The 20,504-nt window shown below is 42.5% G+C and overlaps 1 pseudogene; it reads left to right on the top strand.

Annotated features, from left to right (window-relative positions):
* The first annotated feature begins 6,189 nt into the window (after positions 1-6,189).
* LOC145525305 (olfactory receptor 5A2-like) lies at positions 6,190-8,047 on the top strand (annotated as a pseudogene).
* Positions 8,048-20,504: the final 12,457 nt, after the last annotated feature.

Here is a 20,504-nt window from a genome sequence, read left to right as displayed (position 1 = left end):
ACCTTCCTTCCAAGGAGTAAGTGTCTTTTAATTTCATGGCTGCTATCACCATCAGCAGTGATTTTGGAGCCCAAAAAAATAAAGTCTGACACTGTTTCCACTGTTTCCCCATCTATTTCCCAGGAAGTGATGGGACCAGATGCCATGATCTTAGTTTTCTGAATGTTGAGCTTTAAGCCAACTTTTTCACTCTCCTCTTTCACCTTCATCAAGAGGCTCTTTAGTTCTTCTTCACTTTCTGCCATAAGGGTGGTGTCATCCACATATCTGAGGTTATTGATATTTCTCCCGGCAATCTTGATTACAGCTTGTGTTTCTTCCAGCCCAGCGTTTCTCATGATGTACTCTGTATATAAGTTAAATAAGCAGGGTGACAATATACAGCCTTGATGTACTCCTTTTCCTATTTGGAACCAGTCTGTTGTTCCATGTCCATTTCTAACTGTTGCTTCCTGACCTGCATACAGGTTTCTCAAGAGACAGGTCAGATGGTCTGGTATTCCCATCTCTTTCAGAATTTTCCACAGTTTCTTGTGATCCACACAGTCAAAGGCTTTGGCATAGTCAATAAAGCAGAAATAGATGTTTTTCTGGAACTCTCTTGCTTTTTCGATGATCCAGCGGATATTGGCAATTTGATCTCTGGTTCCTCTGCCTTTTCTAAAACCAGCTTGAACATCTGGAAGTTCATGGTTCATATATTGCTGAAGCCTGGCTTGGAGAATTTTGAGCATAACTTTACTAGCATGTGAGAAGAGTGCAATTGTGCAGTAGTTTGAGCATTCTTTGGCATTGCCTTTCTTTGGGATTGAAACGAAGACTGACCTCTTCCAGTCCTGTGGCCGCTGCTGAGTTTTCCAAATTTGCTGGCATATCGAGTGCAGCACTTTCACAGCATCATCTTTGAGGATTTGAAATAGCTCAACTGGAATTCCATCACCTCCACTAGCTTTGTTCGTAGTGATGCTTTCTAAGGCCCACTTGACTTCACACTCCAGGATGTCTGGCTCTAGGTAAGTGATCACACCATCATGATTATCTGGGTCGTGAAGATCTTTTTTGTACAGTTCTTCTGTGTATTCTTGCCACCTCTTCTTAGTATCTTCTGCTTCTGTTAGGTCCATACCATTTCTGTCCTTTATCGAGCCCATCTTTGCATGAAATTTTCCTTTGGTATCTCTAATTTTCTTGAAGAGATCTCTAGTCTTTCCCAATCTGTTGTTTTCCTCTATTTGTTTGCACTGATCGCTGAGGAAGGCTTTCTTATCTCTCCTTGCTATTCTTTGGAACTCTGCATTCAGATGGGAATATCTTTCGTTTTCTCCTTTGCTTTTCGCTTCTCTTCTCTTCCCAGCTATCTGTAAGGCCTCCTCAGACAGCCATTTTGCGTTTTTGCATTTCTTTTCCATGGGGATTTTCTTGATCCCTGTCTCCTGTACAATGTCATGAACTTCTGTCCATAGTTCATCAGGCACTCTGTCTATCAGGTCTAGACCCTTAAATCTATTTGTCACTTCCACGGTATACTCATAAGGGATTTGATCTAGGTCATACCTGAATGGTCTAGTGGTTTTCCCTACTTTCTTCAATTTAAGTCTGAATTTGGCAATAAGCAGTTCATGATCCTAATCTAATTAGTGTTAAATAATTAGTGTTCCTAATCTCAGAGTAATAAAAATTGACAGTGATAGCAAAGGTAATTGTTTATAAAAATCACCAGGCCAAGATTTTCTGAAAATAAAAAAGTCTTTTTAAAACTCTGTCCAAATTATTTGGCATTTTAATTAAAATATACAGTTAGCTCATATTTAATGAAAGTATATAGTTACTTCAGAACAATAATAATATAGATTATCATGTGTTTCTAATAAACTGGTATCAGAATATTACAGTTGGAGGTATTTCTTTGGAGACAAATGGGAATTTAAAAATCAAAATGATAATCTGTCCTATTTGAATGGCTCTTATATAATGGTTTTCATATAGGTTGTACATCACATGATCCTCACACAAATATACAATGTTGACATATTTGAACGCATCTCACAGATAAAGCATGAGCTTACGTGAAGTCAGTTGAAGGTCACAAGGCCACATAGATGAAAACAGGTGGGATTCAATCCTATGCTGTGTGATAACATTAGTCCTTTTTTAAAAAAAATCTATGATGCCCTCTCTTTGAGATTGCTGTTCCATTTTGTCTTGATGCCTCTTTTTAAGAATTAAACAATGTGATTTGTTTAAAATGGTACTGTGAATGTGAACTTGCAAATTATCTGTTCTCAATCACATTATTCTTCTCAAAATGTATTTGTTTATTAATGTTACTCACCTTTACACTATGCCCAGGAAATTCCCCATCTGACTGGTCTGGTTTATTTACCAGAACTGACGTATATGAAAGTACCGAGCTCACGTACCGAAGGAGCTCGTGGGAGAGCACTCAGAGCTTGATGGCCTCAGTGTGCACGCTCAGTCATCTCCAGCTCTGCGACCCCATGAACCCACCAGGCTCCTCTGTCCACGGGATTTCCCAGGCCAGAATACTGCAGTGGGTTGCCATTTCCTTCGGCAGGGGATCTTCCCGACCCAGGGATCAAACCCCTTCTCTTACATCTCCTGCATCGGCAGGCAGGTTCTTTACCAGCTGAGCCACCGGTAAGTCAAAATGCTGGGTTCTCGTGTGGATTTTAGGGCTTCCCTGGTAGTTCAGCTGGTAAAGAATCCACCTGCAATGCAGGAGACTCCGGTTTGATTCCTGGGTCAGAAAGATCCCCTGGAGAAGGCAACAGCTCCCCACTCCAGTATTCTGGCCTGGAGAATCCCAGGGACTGTGTAGCCCATGGGGTGGCAGAGAGTCAGACAGGCTGAGAGACTTTCACGTTCCTGCGGATTTTAGTCCCTCAGTCGCCTCTTAAAACTCGCTCTGCATTTCAGGCCCGCTCCCACGAGGTGGCAGCAGCATCCCACGGGCAGCGGTTCACCAGCCATTTATTTTGGCACCAGGGACAGGTTTCAGGGAAGACAGCTTTTCCATGGCTGGGGGTGGGGCTGTTGGTTTCGGGGTGATTATTCAGGCGCATCGCATCTATTGTGCGCTTTATTTCCATCACCTCCACCTCAGAATCTCAGCCATTAGATCGGCAGGTTGGGGACCCCTGCCATACGAGGTCTAAACTAGTTGGCATCTCTGAAAATAATGGCTTGTTAATGGATGCTTTTGTACTGCGGTGTTGGAGAAGACTCTCGAGAGTCCCTAGGACAGCAAGGAGATCAAACCAGTCAATCCTAAAGGAAACCACCCCTGAATATTCACTGGAAGGACTGATGTTAAAGCTGAAACTCCAGTACTTTGGCCACCTGATGCAAAGAGCCGACTCATTAGAAAATATCCTGACGCTGGGCAAGATTGAAGGCGGGAAGAGAAGGGGGACGACAGAGGATGAGATGGTTCGACGGCGTTATTGAGTTAATGGACATGAGCTTGGGCAAACTCCAAGAGGTAGTGAAGGAAGGGAACCCTAGCATACTACAGTCCATGGCGCTGCAAAGAACCTGACAGGACTCAGCTACTGATCAACAATAGCAATACAGTTATCTCAGTTGTAACAGTGTTGTTTGAGCTCTAAAGGTCTTCTTCTTTAGCTCTTTTGTATACATGAAAGTGAAAGTGAAAGTTGCTCAGTCGTGTCTGACTCTTTGAGACCCCATGGACTGTCCATGGAATTCTCCAGGCCATAATATATATATATTTGTATATTAGGAGTGGAAGTTTTAAATTTGTTTTAGAATCTATCCCTTAGAAGCTTATCCTGAGCCAGGAATGGAACTGGGGTCTCCTGCACTGCAGGTTGATTCTTTACCAACTGAGCTATCAGGGAAGCCCTTAAATTTTTTTAGGGCTTTTTAAAAATTGATTTTTGTTGAAGTATAGTTGCTTTAGAGTGTTATGTTAGTTTCTATTGTACAGTAAAGTGAATCTGTATATATATACATATATCTCCTCTTTTTAAATTTTCTTTTCATTTAGGTTACCCCAGAGCACTGAGTAGTTGCATATATATTTTAAAGACCTCCTAAACCTCTAAATGTCCTTTAATATTGTACCTTCTCTTTGGTTGGAGAAGGAAATGGCAACCGACTCCGGTATTCTTGCCTGGAAAATCCCATGGACAGAGGAGCCTGGCGGGCCCCAGCCCACAGGGACACAAAGAGTCGAACACAACTGAGACTAACACAATATTATGTTTGGAATGCCCAGGGAGAAGACTTTGAATCTATGTAAGTCTAATGTGTTTACTTATCTCCAGTGGAAGACATACCTATTGAAATAACTTTTAAACTCCAATTTGAGACTCAAGATCGTATTTTACCTCCAAGCACCTCTGGATTTTTCTCTGGGTTTTGCTTTGAAACACTCTAAGTATCCTTTAAAAATAGGCGAATAAAATGTTAAACAAACATGAAAGCAAATCCTATTTTAAGAGGCGAACAAACTCTAAGAGGCATAGAATCTTGGTGAGTTAAATTTTGGGTTGAATTACAAAGGAATATTTCCTAAATATTTGTAATTCTACGTGGAGTTTCCTTGCTTTTTTGTGTTTTCATACTTTCTGATGTTTGCTTAAACTGCTTTAAATTCTTTAATTTAACCATATTTGAAATTTTATATTTTAAAGTAAGGATATGAGGAGTTTATGGTTATATCTGCTTCCCTGGTAGCTCAGTTGGTAAAGAATCCACCTGCAATGCAGGAGACCCCAGTTTGATTCCTGGGTTGGGAATATCCCCTGGAGAAGGGAATAGCTACCCACTCCAGTATTCTGGCCTGGAGAATTACATGGAATGTATAGTCTATGGGGTTGCAAAGAGTTGGACATGACTTTCATTTCATTTCAATGGTTATATCTAGGTAATTAAATAAGTCAACTTTATTCCTCATTCTTAAACTTTTTATAGAGTAGCCTGACAAACATTCTGCATGTCCCTACCCTAAATTTTCCTGTCCAGTGTAGACATGCTGGTTTATAATTTGATCTTTATGCTTAACCTTTTTTGTAGATAATCATTATCAGCATAATCAGAGTTTGCATGGCAGATGAAATCTATTACCACTCTCTTTTATCAGCCTTTTTTAATTCCAAGAAAAAGTATCGGTCATAATTAGGGGTTTGCCTTCTAAATGACCCCAAATCTGAATTCAGTATCAAAACTCATTCATAGTTAGTTGAGTTTGACTCTCCTAGCCTTAGGATCTCCTGGACCAGTTTATCTTCAAGCCTAGCAAAGAATGTTTCTCTTGACAGGAAAATCTTGCCATCTCTCCTTCACAGTCTATTCTGAGGGTCACTTATCTGCTTTTCTTTGAACAATCTGCATGACTAAAAATTTCCCCTGAATTTGTTTGTTACTGTTTGTCAAGGGCTTCCCAGGTGGTGCTAGTGGTAAAGAACCCAGCTGCCGATGCCGGAAACATAAGAGACCTGGGTTTGATCCCTGGGTCGGGAAGATCCCCTGGAGGAGGGCATGGCAGTCCACTCCAGTATTCTTGCCTGGAGAATCCCATGGACAAAGGAGCCTGGCGGGCTGCAGTCCGTGGGGTCGCAAAGAGTCGGACAAGACTCAGCGACTAACACTTTTACTTTCACCTTCATATAGAATTATTTCTGTCAGCTCATTTTTATTTTCAGACTGAAGATTGCTAACTTGATCTCCATGAAACAGATAAACTTCTTTTGGTAAACCTTATTCCTATGTAAGGGCTTCCCAGGTGTCGCTAGAGGTAACGAATCTCCCTGCCAGTGCAGGAGACAAGAGACTCAGGTTCGATGCCTGCATTGGGAAGATCCCCTGGAATAGGAAATGGCACCCCGCTCCACTATTCTTGCCTGGAGAATCCCATGGACAGAGGAGTCTAGTGGGCTACAGTCCACGGGGCCACAAAGAGTTGGACATGACTGAGCACATTCCTATATAGAAAGTTTCAAAAACAAAAAATCAGTTTCTCAAAATTTCAGCCTTTTGGAGCCTGAGGAATCCTTGGAGAGGGAGCCCAATTTCCTCAGGCCCAGCAGGGGTGAAGGGGAGGGATTAACAGACTCACCCAAAACAACACATCCAGGTTGTATCAATGTTGGGAGCAGTGCCTAACATGTGGAAGGGTCGAGGAGCTGCTTTTTCATGACCACCATGACTTGGCCAATTTCAGTCAATTTTGCTGTTGCTTCCTTCTTCCTCCTCACACCCAAAGGTATGTAAATAGCCCTTGTATCCCATAATGATGCTGACTGAGCTAGTCCAAACTTTGAACTTTTTTGATTCTATGCAGTGATTTGTATAAAAACTTATTATAGGGACTCCCCTGGTGGGCCAGTGGCTAAGACTTCATACTCGCAGTGCAGGGAGCCTGGATTTGATTCCTGTCCCACATGTGGCACCTGAAGGTCCCGCAGCCACAACTGAGACCCGGGGCAGTCAAATACATAAATAAAATTAAATATTAAGAAACCTATATAATTAGAAAAAATGTCTAGTTCTAAGCATGCCTATACTAATACATGTATATATATTGCACATATACGTGTATATATATATATATATATATATATAAATCCCTTTCCCTTTAATTTTGCTACCTAAAAGAATGGATTGTTTTCATTATGGGTTGAATCTCCTCCCTCAAAATGGACATGCAAAATACTATAACCAGTTGTATTTAATTCCTTTTTTGGATTCTTATACTACATATACATAAAGTAGAAGAAATTCCTAACTTTATTATTAATCTGGGTTGATATTTTCAAGTTAGGAAGTCTAAAAAGCCATAAGAAACCCAAGCCTAAAGGAACCCTGAGACCCAGCCTTCTGTTTTTCAACTGAGAAAATGAGGAAACCAAGAGGTTAAATGACTTTTCCACCGTCTGCAGGGGGTAGAGCTGCGCATGGCACTCAGGTTCCTGACTCCCAGCCTCTCCCCTCTACCAGGCTGCTTCTCTGCCTGCCATCAAGGTGTGTAGCGCGCAGATCTTAAACAGTACAGACGGATTAGCATAGGCTGACTTGCTCCGAGAAGGCTGCCTAGCAGGTGGCTAAACTTGGTATCAACCGTGTGATATTATAGGAAATATCCACTGATCACAGGATTGCTTCCCTCCTTTATGCAGGAAGCAGGTCTGCGGCTGCAGGAAGGGGCAGCACCATTGTGACAAAATTCATCCTCCTGGGATTTTCAGGGCAGCCTCAAATGAAGATTTTCCTCTTTGCGTCGTTTCTGGGCACTTGCCTGCTCACCCCAGCCTGGGACCTGAGCCTCATTGCCCTCGTCAGGATGGCCTCCCACCTGCGCCGGCCCAGCACGACTTCCTCAGTAACCTGTCCTCCTTGGACGTCCGCTTTGCGGCCTCCACGGCCCCCAGGACGCTCTCTGGCATCACCACAGAGCAGAAAAGCATCTCCTCCGTGGGCCGTGTGTGCAGCACCTGGTCTCCTGCGGGCTGGGGCTGACTGCGCGCTTCCTTGACCGGGGCGCTGCGGTCCTCGTATCCCACACCTTTGTTTCAGAATGGCGTCTGGAGCCTACACGGGTGGTCCCTCAGTTCTTTGGTTGAAACCTGCGCGGTCTCTCAGCACGATTTCTGCGGGCCCAACGTGATCAACCACTTCTGCGACCTTCCTCCAGTCCTGGTTCTGTCCTGCTCTGATGCTTTCGCCAGCTGAAGGGGTGACCTTCCTCGTGGGTGTGGGCCTTGGGGTGCTATCTGTCCCCGTGACTCTCATCTCTTATGGTTACATTGCTGCTGCCGTCCTGACTGTCAGGTCAGCGAAAGGGAGGACCAAGGCCTCCAGTACCCGTGCCTCTCATCTGACTGTTGGGACCCTCTTGTATGGTTCTGGTCTCTTCATGTACATGCGACCTAGTTCCAGCTACTCCCTGGACGGGGACAAGGTGGTGTCCATATTCTATGCTCTGGTGATCCCTATGGTAAATCCCATCATCTACAGTCTTAGGAATAAGGACATTAAAAATGCCATGAGGAAAGCTGTGTGACCGGATTATGTAATTTCTCATGGGCATTGCTTTTTCTGACCCTGATACAATGTTTGCGATGAAGCTGTGAGCTGGGTCACTTGTTCAGACTCATGTAGTTTAGGACTAGCCGATCTGCATAATTTGTGCTCACCAGGCTTTTTTTTTTCTTTTTTCAGTATTCCTCTAACCAGTTTCCTATTGCTTATTGGAAAAAAGTTTGGCCGTTATTTATTTCTAGAAATAATAGCATTGCATAGATTGAGATTAGCAGAAAACTTCACCATGATGAAGGCTGATCAACTTGGAATATCAGAAACGAGTTTGTGTCTGTAGGTGGAAGACACTGAAAAAAATGTTAGTCCAGTATTCAAGGTGGAGACTCTTCAGGTAGGCCAGGAATATAGCATTGTAACCTGAGGAGGGGGATTGTTGTTTAGTTTCTAAGACGTGTCAGATTCTTTTGTGACCCCATGGACTGTAGCCCACCAGGCTCCTCTGTCCATGGGGATTCTCCAGACAAGAATATTGGAGTGGGCTGCCATGCCTTCCTCCAGGGATTTTCCCAACCCAGGGATCAAACCCCAGTCTCCTTCATTGCAGGCAGATTCTTTACCAGCTGAGCTACCAGGGAAGCCCTATACATTTGCTAACTGTTCTTAAATAATGAGACCTATGGTTATTAATCTAAATGTGCCATCTTTATATTTGTGGCCTTATGCAAGTTACTTACAAGCTCCATTTTCCTCACGTGTAAATGAGAATAATAATTGTATCTATGTCATAGAATTGTCGCAACAATTAAGTGAGAGTGTACGTGAAAGGGCCTTGCCAAGTGCCTGGGATGTGCTTGTGGTGTTGTTGTTTAGTCCCTGAGTCGTGTCCAACTTGTGTGACCTCTTGGACTGTAGCCACGAGGCTCCTCGGTCCATGGGATTTCCTAGGCAAGAATACTGGAGTGAGTTGTCATTTCCTTCTCCAGGGGATCTTCCCAACCCAGGAATCGAACACACATCTCCTGCATTGGCAGATGGATTCTTTACCACTGAGCCACCAGGGAAGCCCCTGCCTGGTATATGATAATATTTAACAAATGTTAGCTCATATTGTTAGCCATTTAGTCAATATTACTAGTCAATTTTGTACGAAGCAGGAGAAATTCAGGTTAATGTGCTAAAAAGAGACAAAGTACATAGCTTTATACTGTCTACTCAAATTGGGACATAATAGTCTCAGTAAAAGGCATGCCTATAATTTCTCACCTTTGCCACTTCTTTTGCGTATTAGGAAGCAGTTCTTTGGGAAGAAGAAGGAACTTAAGCTCGTAGAACTGGCCACGTGTGGAAATCCTATCACTGTGCTAATTTTTTAAAATTAATTTTGATTGAGGTTTAGTTGCTTCACAACGTTGTGATAGTTTCACTTGTATAGTAAAATGAATCAGCCGTGTGGATACATATATCCCTTCCCTTTTGGACTTCCTTCCCATTCAGGTCACCACAGAGCATTAAATAGAGGTCCCTGTGCTATACACACAGTTATCTATCTTGTACATAGTATCAGTTTGTTGTTGTTCAATTGCTAAGTCATGTATGACTCTTTGCAAACCCACGGACTGCAGCACACCAGGCTCCTCTGTCCTCCACTGTCTCCTGGAGTTTGCTCAAACTCACGTCCATTGAGTCGGTGATGCTGTCTAACCATCTCATCCTCTGCTGCCCCCTTCTCCTTTAACCTTCCATCTTCCCAGCATCAGCGTCTTATCCACTGAGTTGGCTCTCCACATCAGGTGGCCAAAGTATTGGAGCTTCAGCTTCAGCATCAGTCCTTCTAATGAATATTCAGGACTGATTTCCTCTAGGATGGACTGGTTGGATCTCCTTGCCGTCCAAGGGACTCTCAAGCGTCTTCTCCAACACCACAGTTCAAAAGCATCAATTTTTCAGTGCTCAACCTTCTTTATGGTCCAATTGTCACATCTGCCCTGACTATTGAAAAACCATAGCTTTGACTAGACAGAACTTTGTCAGCAAAGTGATGTTTCTACTTTTTAATATGCTGTCTAGGCTGTCATAGCTCTGTGCTAACTCTCTCTGCTCCCTGGACACCTTGTCTTTTCCTTATGGCCATTTTCCTCCACCTTTCTTTATATGTACTCCATTTTACTAATTCTCCTACTGCCAGAGTCAGTACACAAGCCTCATGCTTTGGATTTATGTGGAGCTGTCACTGGTCTATTATTATTTCCATTTTTTTTCCCTGAACAAAGATTCTGACTATAAGATCTTTATGAAAATGTCTTTTGTTTGGCCATATATATTTGCTAGTAATGGAAATTTTCTTTTTTCATTGAGAAGATAGATGTTTTTTCAGTTGATCCAACTACCCAGGAGAAAGTAATGCTCATTCATTAGTAATAATGAAATCTAGGGACTTCCCTGGTGCTCCAGAGGTTAGACTCCGTGCTTCCGCTGCAGGGGCTGTGGGTGTGATCCCTGCTTGGGGAACTAAGATCCTGCCTGCCAAGTGGCATGACCAAAAAAAAAAATCTAAGACAGGAGTTGGCACAAAGTTTGAATAAAGCAAAAATGGTCTGATAAGTAAACCGCATGTTAAATAAAACTTCCCAAAGGAGTGCATTCATTACAGAGTATATATGCAGATATACATCAAACAGAATATTTTTGGCTCTAAGAGAATCAGGCATTTTATAGCTATTTGAAACAGGACGAGGTACATCTGACTCCAGGGAGCAGCTAGCCAGATGGAGATAAATCTACTTTACTAAAATTACGCAATCCAGCGTGTGGTGGCCATTTCGCAACAACCCCAAATCTTTTCCAGATGGCCTGAAGTTAACCAAGTTCGGAAGAGCGGCCTGCACAAGCTGGAAGACCATTTTTAGTTTTCAGGGAGAGCAAAGCTGCCACGCTTGTCCTTGGGACAGTGGCACAGTTCTTTGTCTTGTTAAAGAAACCACATGAAAAGGCAGATTACAACTGAAAGTCTATTTGGAGAGAAAGGAATCAAAGCCAAGTGGATAATGTATATCAATGCCAGCTGCTGGGTCCAAGCAGGCTGAGACCCTGGGTTAGAGTCCTACCAGTTTTTCTCCCCAAACATTCATTTTCCTCTCTTCTAAGTGACCATCTTCCGTTTTAATCAAAATATTATTTACAGACTGATTAACTGACAGCTTTTCTTTCTTTTGGCCTAAGAAACATTTTGTCTCTAAAATGTTTCCTTCATGCATTTTAGTTACCTATCGTGATCTTATTTTGTGCTTTGATTTTTAGCATTTCCAAAAATCTGATTACTGTCCATGTGTATCACCTACATTTCTCTAATTTTTGGTAGGTATATATGATCACACACAGACACACACACACATACATGCACACGTGCGTGCGCGCACACACACACACACACACACTGACTCTCAAATTAGTGACTGATGAATTAAATGAGTTCTGATGAGATTTTAACATTTTCCCTAAATATTACTAGTCTCATGTTTCTGGCCTTAAACCTAGGCAAACCTAGAGCCTGCTTATTCTGTGATGACCTGCATGAATAAGTTCGTATTTGCATAGCCCTTCCTGTGTCCAGATAGCTGATTTGAATCTTCCTGATGGGGCTTCCCAGGTGGCGCTAGTGGTAAAGACCTCACCTGCAATGCAGGAGGCACAAGAGACATGGGTTTGATCCCTGGGCTGGGAAGATCCGCTGGAAAAGGAAATGGCAACCCATTCCAGTATTCTTGCCTGGAGAATCCCATGGACAGAGGAGCTTGGTGGGCTAGAGTCCATAGGATAGCAGAAGAGTTGGATGAGACTGAAGTGACTTAGCACCATCTATAAGAACAGGAACAGTCCGAGTCTTACATGGAAGGAGATAAACCACGTGTCTGAGAATTCCCCCATCAGTATGACCTACAGCTACTTTCCCTGAATTCTTATTGTGTCTCCTTGTCTCTAACGTCTCCCAAATAACTGGGAAAGAAAAGCCAGCTGTTAATATCTGACCTTTGCTATTTTTTCCCCACCTTTACTCTTCTTGCTTCCTTCTGCCTTTTTAATGCTGGCCCAGATCTCCTAAGTGCAATGCTGCTGATGGATCTGACCAGGAACGAGATAACCCTCTTTTCTACAAGTAAAAAATAGCCATAGCAGTTTCTTGCAGCCACGGCTCGGAACATTTAGAAACTGGACACGGCAGGATCTTGCATCAGTGTTGCCAGACTAGATGGCTGGCACCATCTGGTTGGAAGACAGACAAACCACACACTTTGGAGGGACCACACTCTAGAAATAAACAGGCCCCTGGAACCCAGGGAGCCCTCAAGGAAGAATGGAAGTTTCATCTCTCTCAAAACAAAGTTTTTCTGAAATAAAATCAGACCCAGAGAAAGAGTTGTGAGTTATTCCTGAGGAGTCTGTATTACCTGATTTGCTACATTTGTAAGGTCAGATTTCAGTAGTTTACAGCACTGTGGAGGGCAATATTCCTGAGCTGAATGAATCCAATGCAGCTTTGATGAATGAGTCAGAATCTAGAGGAAGTGAGGGACTCCTATTCAAAAATAAATTAATATTTGGTCTTCGGAGAGTAATTCTGTCCATACTGTTTTTGATAAACAAAGCTGTCCAGAGTTTGTTTCCTGGCTGACAAACATGTTGAACCTTTAAAAATTCAACCAAGTAAATACTAGGAAGGGCTATTGATGAAGCATCTTAAAGGAGGATCTGAAAGGGACCACTCTTTCATGTCCTCTTTCCATTTCTTCTTCTTTTCATTCAGTAAGCAGAGTCAGGTGGAGAGAAGTATGGGGAAGGGGATATACAACATGTGATCAAGAATGGTGTGAGAAAAAAGAAAACAGCTGGTGTCAGAAAAAGCTGAAGGAAGAGAGCTGACAAAACATTGTCTTTAGTGAATTTTTATCCGAAACAGAAGATAGCTGAGGTGTCCTTGATAAATAAGAGGCAACTAAAACTAAGGCTTGATTAGAAATGATGGACCCTGGGGTGGTGGCTGAGAAAAACGACATGGTAATCACAGGGTGCTCTGAGATTAATAAAACAGCATCGCTGGCTTATCAGTTCTCCGTGTACAGTCGAGTTTGCTGGGGTAATTTTATCTCTTCGGCATCTGTGGACACAAGCTTTGCAGTGGTTGCCATCTGAAGGCCGAGATTTCTCTGTCCTTCAGTTATGCCAGCAAAATGATTCAATGCTTCTCTCTGTGTATCTTCCTCCTGAAAGAAGACAAATGCCTCTGCAGCTTGTCCCACTTACTTGGCAAGGTGTCAGCAGTGCATCTTTGCTGTTCATTTCCTGCAAGGATATCCATATGAAAAGATGCTGTGGTCATGTTACTGACAGCATGTCCAGTTACATTGTCGTTGCCTGTTCATTTGTGCAATAATGCCTCTGAAATAGTCTCTGCCTTTCTAGAGATCTTTTGTGAGAGATTCCTGCAAAGAATATACAGGGGTCTTCCTGGATTTCTAACTTTCTGCCCACATCTGGCTGGTGATCACCACAAAATTCTATGTCTTTATCATGCCACGTATTATCTCTTGCTTTGAATTATGCCTACATGGACATGTTTCTCGGAGAAGGAAATGGCAACTCACCCCAGTATTCTTGCCTGGAGAATCCCGTGGACAGAGGAGCCTGGTGGGCTGCTGTCTATGGGGTCGCACAGAGTCGGACACGACTGAAGCGACTTAGCAGTAGCAGCAGCAGCAGAACATGTTTCTCATCTCTTGTCCTGAGCTCTGTATTCCTTACTGGATCGTTTTCAGAGGTCCCTAACATCCAGAGTCTAATGTCTGATGATCTGAGGTGGAGCTGGTATAATAATAATAGAAATTAAAGTACACAATAAATGTAATGTGCTTGAATCATCCTGAAACCATCCTCCCACCCCTGGTCTGTGGAAAAATTGTCTTCCATGAAACTGGTCCCTGGTGCCAAAAAGGCAGAAAGCACTCCAATTCAGAACACAAAACTTAAACCTGGTATTAACAGAAGGCAAGGTATGGATTACATACTCTTATAATAGATTAAGAAAATGAAAGTAAAAGTGTTAGTTGCTCAGTCGTGTCTGATTCTTTGCGATACCATGTACTGTAGTCTGCCAGGCTCCTCTGTCCATGGAATTCTCCAGCAAGAATACTGGAGTGGGTAGCCATTTCCTTCTCCAGGGGATCTACCCCATCCAGGGATGGAACCTAGATTTTCCTTTAACAAACTTGGATTCATTTGAGCTGGAAGAGACATGGTGATCATCTAGTCCAGTCACTTCAATTTGAAGCCAGTTTAGCCAAGAGATTTGCCCAAGATGGCACAGCTAACTGGTAATAGCTTCAATACAATGAACTTGATACGTAGACACACCTTGTTTACAAAACACATTCATTTCTGTACCATCTGTGCCATCTTGGGCAAATCTCTTAGCTCCACTGGCTTCAGGCCCTCACTGGGAGATGGAAGTTATTGGACTAGATGATCACCACGTCTCTTCCAGCTCACGTGAATCCAGGTTTGTTAAGGGAAAAGCTGTAATTACGAGACCATCATAGGAATATGGGGAAGAGGGGAACTGAACCTGAAGGGACATGGCAAAGCGGTGCGTGAAATTAGCAGGGACAGAGCTCCATGACAACCGTGGCCCCAGAGAGAGAGGACCTGGAGGTTTCCCGCTGCCAGGCTGTCTTTTTCCTTTCACCTCTGCCCTTAAAAACACATTTAAGAGCCTCCCCAGTGCGGGCACCTGTCTGACTGCTAGTGGACAGCCAGTTTCATGGCCCAAATTTTCTGTCCTGAAGGGCAATAGGAAAATTTTCTGGCAAAAGAAAAACAGGGTTTCAACCTTTCTCAAGAACTCTGTCTTTCTGGGTGCTGGGTCAGGGTGAGAGGGCACGAGACTGTCTTGAACTCTGCTGTCTTCTGGTTTTCACCTGTAAAATGGGGCTAAATTATCATTTAGAATCAAATGACATGTCTGTGAAGTTTAACATACTGTAAAAGTTAAATGCTCTGGGAGTTGGTGATGGACAGGGAAGCCTGGCGTGCTGCAGTCCATGGGGTCGCAGAGTCAGACATGACTGAGTGACTGGACTGAACTGAAAAGTTAAATGAATGCTGAATTAAGGTAATATTTTCCTGAATTTCTGGGGAATAAGGTATGATCAAACGTGCTTGTCTATGTTTACCATCTTTCTTCTCTTCTTCTTCGCAAAGACTCTAATTTAATTTATTCCCTTGAGGATCTGCTTTTGTATGATAACAATGGGATTTCCATTTCAAGATATAGTTTTGAGTCATAATTTCCGAAGAGCAAAGCCAAGTTGGTTGCTAACTGATTCGAATAAATACTCGTGTACAATTCCACTGGTCTTAAAAAAATTATTTATTTCAAATTAAAGGATAATTGCTTGATAAAGTCGCTTTGGTCTCTGCCGCACATCAGCGTGGATTAGCCATAGTTGTGCGTGTGTGATCTCCCTCTTGCACCTCCCGCCCCCCTCCCCGCTAGGTTGTGTCAGATCCTTGGTTTGAGTTCCCTGATTCATACAGGAAATTCTCACTGGCTCTGTGACACGTGGTGGTGTGTATGCGTCCGTGCTACTCTCTGCGCTCACCTCACCCTCCCCTTCCTTCCCCCCTTGCCTGTGTCCATAAGTTTGTCCTCTATGCCTGCATCTCCATTGCTGCCCTGCAAATTCATCAGTACCATCTTTCTGGATTCCATACATATGTGTTAATATGTGATATTGGTTTTTCTCTTCCTGATTCCACTGGTCTTTTGAAATATGTCAAGTGGATCTCCAGCATCATCCTTGAAACCTGGGAAACTGGAGACTCTCGGGTAGGTGACGTAAACATCAGAGATGCTCCCCTTCCAAGCACAGGGAGGGTGGACGTAACTGTCCCTTTTAATCTTCTTTTGCTTACCTCGCTCTTCTTCATCCAGCGACGTTCCTGCCTTTCTTCCCCGATTTTGTGCCCTGTCCCACCCTCCCAGATGACCGTGTCCTTAGTAGGTCACACTTGGATAAGGATTTAATAAGCTCTGTATGTCGTTCAGTCTCTGCACCAGCCTTGTGAGGTGGTAAGTATTATTGATCCCATTATAAATGAGGCAACTGAGGCACAGAAATGTTGATCACTTGCCAGGGGTCACACAGCCAGGAGGTATTAATAAAACAAAAGTCTGAAAGTCTATTCTCTGATTGTAATTCTGTCTTTGTCATTTTCCCTCTTCCTCTCTCTATCCTTACAATTAAGGATTAGAGATTTACATATCTTAATAAATTGTTCTTATAAATATGAGTTGTAGAAAATTGAACACCAACAGATAAGTATAAAGAAGAAAATCAAAATGACATCACTCATTACTTTTGGCATTTGTAATTGTAACATGTATTGTGTGCATGAGTGTAAGAGAGAGAGAAGTTGAGAGAGAGAAATTATATAATTTTTTTCTTCCAGGAATGATAGAATTATTTTGTGTACTCATCAGCACTATATATGTATGCCCATCTCTTAGTGACATACTCTTTGTATTCAGATTAAAGGTATTACTATGCTGTCTTTTTGTATACTTTTTGACAATGTTTCCCATTCATTGTGTATTTCAAAATTATATAACCATATTATTAACCAATTATATAACCATATATTATTCAACCATAACCAAGTTTCAAACAGTTATATCATCTTTTTTCTCTTAAAGTTTCTGGTTTATTGTTATATTTCAGAAATTTGTTTTCATCCCAAGATTATACACATGTGTATCTATTCATTTCTCTAATGCTTTTTACTTACAATAAGCCAGGACTGACAGAACACTTTTGAAAGACTTTTCTATCAATTTAAAACTACTAACTTTGTCATATATTAAATTCTTAGCCATATTTGAATTTATTCTTAAACTTCTATTTATTCTTTTGACATATTCCCATTTCTATAAGAATAATGAAATATCAGTGTTTATAAGACTTCTAAATAACTGAAATTTCAAGTCCTTTCTGATTACTTTTTTCTAAATTTTTTTCTTTTTTTATTGTTAATTTCCTCTTTTATCACAAGGGAAGGCAGTTTGCGGCCCAGCAAACTCGCAAAGTTTGATTGCAAAGCTTCCACATGACTGAGGAAGCAGAGACTCTTGGAGGCACGAACAAGACTTGTGTGTGCCAGGACCTCCAGTGATCCCCAGAAGAGACTGAGCCAAACCTGTCTGTGAGTACTGGGGGACTCCTGTGGAGTGCTGGAGTCTCCTGCAGAGTGTCGGAGGGTCTCCTGAGGAGGGTGGTCAGCAGGGTCCTGCTGCGGGGACAGAAGCGCTGGCAGCCGCAGTCCTGGGAGGCGTGGTATGTTGGCATAAGTCCTCTTGAGGAGGTCACCATTAGCCATACCATAGAGCCTGCAGGCTCAGGGACTGGGCTGCCTCAGGCTAAACAGCTGACAGAGAGGGTGCACAGCCCCAGCCATCTGCAGACAATTCGATTCAAATCTTACAGAGCATGGCCCTGCCCACCAGAGCAAGACAGCAAGACCTAGATCCCTCACGGCCAATCCCTCCTGTCAGGAAGTTTGCACAAACCTCTTATCCTCATCCATCAGAGGGCAGACAGAAGAAGCAAAAACTATAATCCCACAGCCTCCAGGATGAAAACCACAAGCAGAGAAGGGTAACCAAAAGCATCACATGGATCACAGCCTCGTGCAACTCCATGAAGCTGTGAGCCACGCTGTGTGGGGCCACCTAAGACGGACAGGTCATGGTGGGAGTTCTGACAAAACGTAGTCCACTGGAGAAGGGAATGGCAAACCCCTTCAGCATTCTTGCTGTGAGAATCCCATGAACGGTATGATAAGACAAGAAGACAGGACACTGCAAGATGAGCTCGCCAAGTCGGTAGGTGTCCAATATGCTACTGGAAAGAGCAGAGAAATAGTTCCAGAAAGAAAGAAGAGGCTGGGCCAAAGTGGAAACAACTCCCAGTTGTGGCTGTGTCTGGATGTGAAAGGAAACTCCAGTGCTACAAAGAACAATATTGCACAGGAACCTGGAATGTTAAGTCCATGAATCAAGGTAAATTGGAAGTTGTCAAGCAGAAGATGGCAAGAGTGAACACTGACATTTTAGGAATCAGTGAACTAAACTGGATGCTGATGGGCAAATTTAATTCAGATGACCGTTATGTCTACTACTGTATATGAGAATCCCTTAGAAAGAATGGAGTAGCCCTCATAATCAACAAAAGAACCTGAAATGCAGCACTTGGGTGCAGTCTTAAAAATGACAGCATGATCTTGGTTCCTTTCCACGACAAATCATTCAACATCACAGTAATTCAAGTCTATGCCCCAGCCACTAATGCCAAAGAAGCTGAAGTGGAATGGTTCTATGAAGAACTACAAGACCTTCTAGAACTAACACCAAAAGATGTCCTTTTCATCATAGGGGATTGGAATGTCAGTGTAGGAAGTCAACAGATACCTGGAGTAACAGACAAGTTTGGCCTTGGAGTACAGAATGAAACAGGGCAAAGGCTAAAAGAATTTTGTCAAGAAAGCACACTGGTCATAGCAAACATCCTCTTCCAACAACACAAAAGATGACTCTACTCATAGACATCAACAGATGGTCAATATCGAAATCAGATGGACTCTATTCTTTGCAGCCAAAGATGGAGAAGCTCTATACAGTCAGCAAAAACAAGACTGGGAGCTGACTGTGGCTCAGATCATCAGCTCTGTATTGCAAAATTCAGGCTTAAACTGAAGAAAGTAGGGAAAACCATTAGGCCGTTCAAGTATGACCTAAATCAAATCCCTTATAGTTATACAGTGGAGGTGACAAATGGATTCAAGGGATTAGATCCGGTAGCAAGAGTGCCCGAAGAACTATGGACAGAGGTTTGTGACATTGTACAGGAATCAGTGACCAAAATCATCCCAGAGAAAAAGAAAAGCAAGAAGGCAAAATGGTTTTCTGAGGAGGCCTTACAGATAGCAGAGAAAACAAGAGAAGTGAAAGGCAAAGGAGAAAGGGAAAGTTATACCCAACTGAATGCAGAATTCCAGAGAAGAGCAAGGAGACATAAGAAAGCCTTCTTAAGTGAACAGTGCAAAGAAATAGAGGAAAACAATGGAATAGGAAAGACTAGCAATCTCTTCAAGAAAATTATAGATACCAAGGGAATATTTCATGCAAAGATGGGCATGATAAAGGACACAAATTGCAAGGACCTAACAGAAGAAGAAGAGATTAAGAAGAGGTGGCAAGAACACATAGAAGACCTGTACAGAAAAGCTCTTAATGACCAGTTAAGCATGATGATGTGGTCACTCATCTAGAGCCATACATCCTGGAGTGTGAAGTCAAGTGGGCCTTAGGAAGCATTATTATGGCCAAAGCTAGAGGAGGTGATAGAATTACATCTGAGCTATTTAAAATTCTAAAAGATGATGCTGTGAAAGTGCTGCACTCAATATGCCAGTAGATTTGGAAAACTCAGCAGTGGCCACAGGACTGGAAAATGTCAGTTTTCATTCCAATCCCAAAGAAAGGCAATGCCAAAGAACATCCTAACTATTGTACAACTGCACTCATTTCACATGCTAGCAAGGTCATGCTCAAAATCCTTCAAGCAAGGATTCAATAGTGCATGAACCGAGAACTTCCAGATGTTCAAGCTGGATTTAAAAAAGGCAGAGGAACCAGAGATCAAATTGCCAACATCTGTTGAAGCATAGAAAAAACAAGGGAATTCCAGAAAAACATCTACTTCTGCTTCATTGACTGCGCTAAAGGCTTTGACTGTGTGGATCACAGCAACCTGTGGAAAATTCTTAAAGAGGTGGGAATACCAGGCCACCTTGCTTGTATCCTGAGAAACCTGTATGCAGTTCAAGAAGCAACAGTTAGAACCAGATATGAAGCAATAGACTGGTTCAAAATTGAGGCAAGAGTACGTCAAGAATGTATATTGTCATCCTGCTCATTTAACATATATACAGAGTACATCATGTGAAATGTTGGGCTGGATGAATCACAAGCTGGGATCAAGATTGCTGGGAGAAATATCAGCAACCTCAGATATGTAGATGCTATCACTCTAATGGCAGAAAGCGAAGAGAAACTAAAGAGCCTCTTGATGTGGGTGAAAGAGGAGAGTGAAAATGCTGGCTTAAAACTCAACATTCAAAAAATGAAGATCATTGCATCCTGTCCCATTACTTCATGGCAAATAGATGGGGAAAGGGTGGAAACAGTGACAGATTTTATTTGCTTGAGCTCCAGAACCACTGTGGACTGTGGCTGCAGCCACGAATTTAAAAGATGTTGCTTCTCAGAAGAAAAGCTGCGACAAACCTAGACAGTGTATTAAAAAGCAGAGACATCTCTTTGCTGACAGAGGTCTGTATAGTCAAAGCTATGGTTTTTCCAGTAGTCATGT

This window comes from Giraffa tippelskirchi, chromosome 11, assembly GCF_054371585.1.
Source record: "Giraffa tippelskirchi isolate mGirTip1 chromosome 11, T2T-mGirTip1v1.2.pri, whole genome shotgun sequence".
NCBI classification, from domain to species: Eukaryota; Metazoa; Chordata; class Mammalia; order Artiodactyla; family Giraffidae; genus Giraffa; species Giraffa tippelskirchi.
The sequence above is the reverse complement of the archived record's forward strand: the minus strand, read 5'-3'. Positions and strand labels throughout refer to the sequence as shown.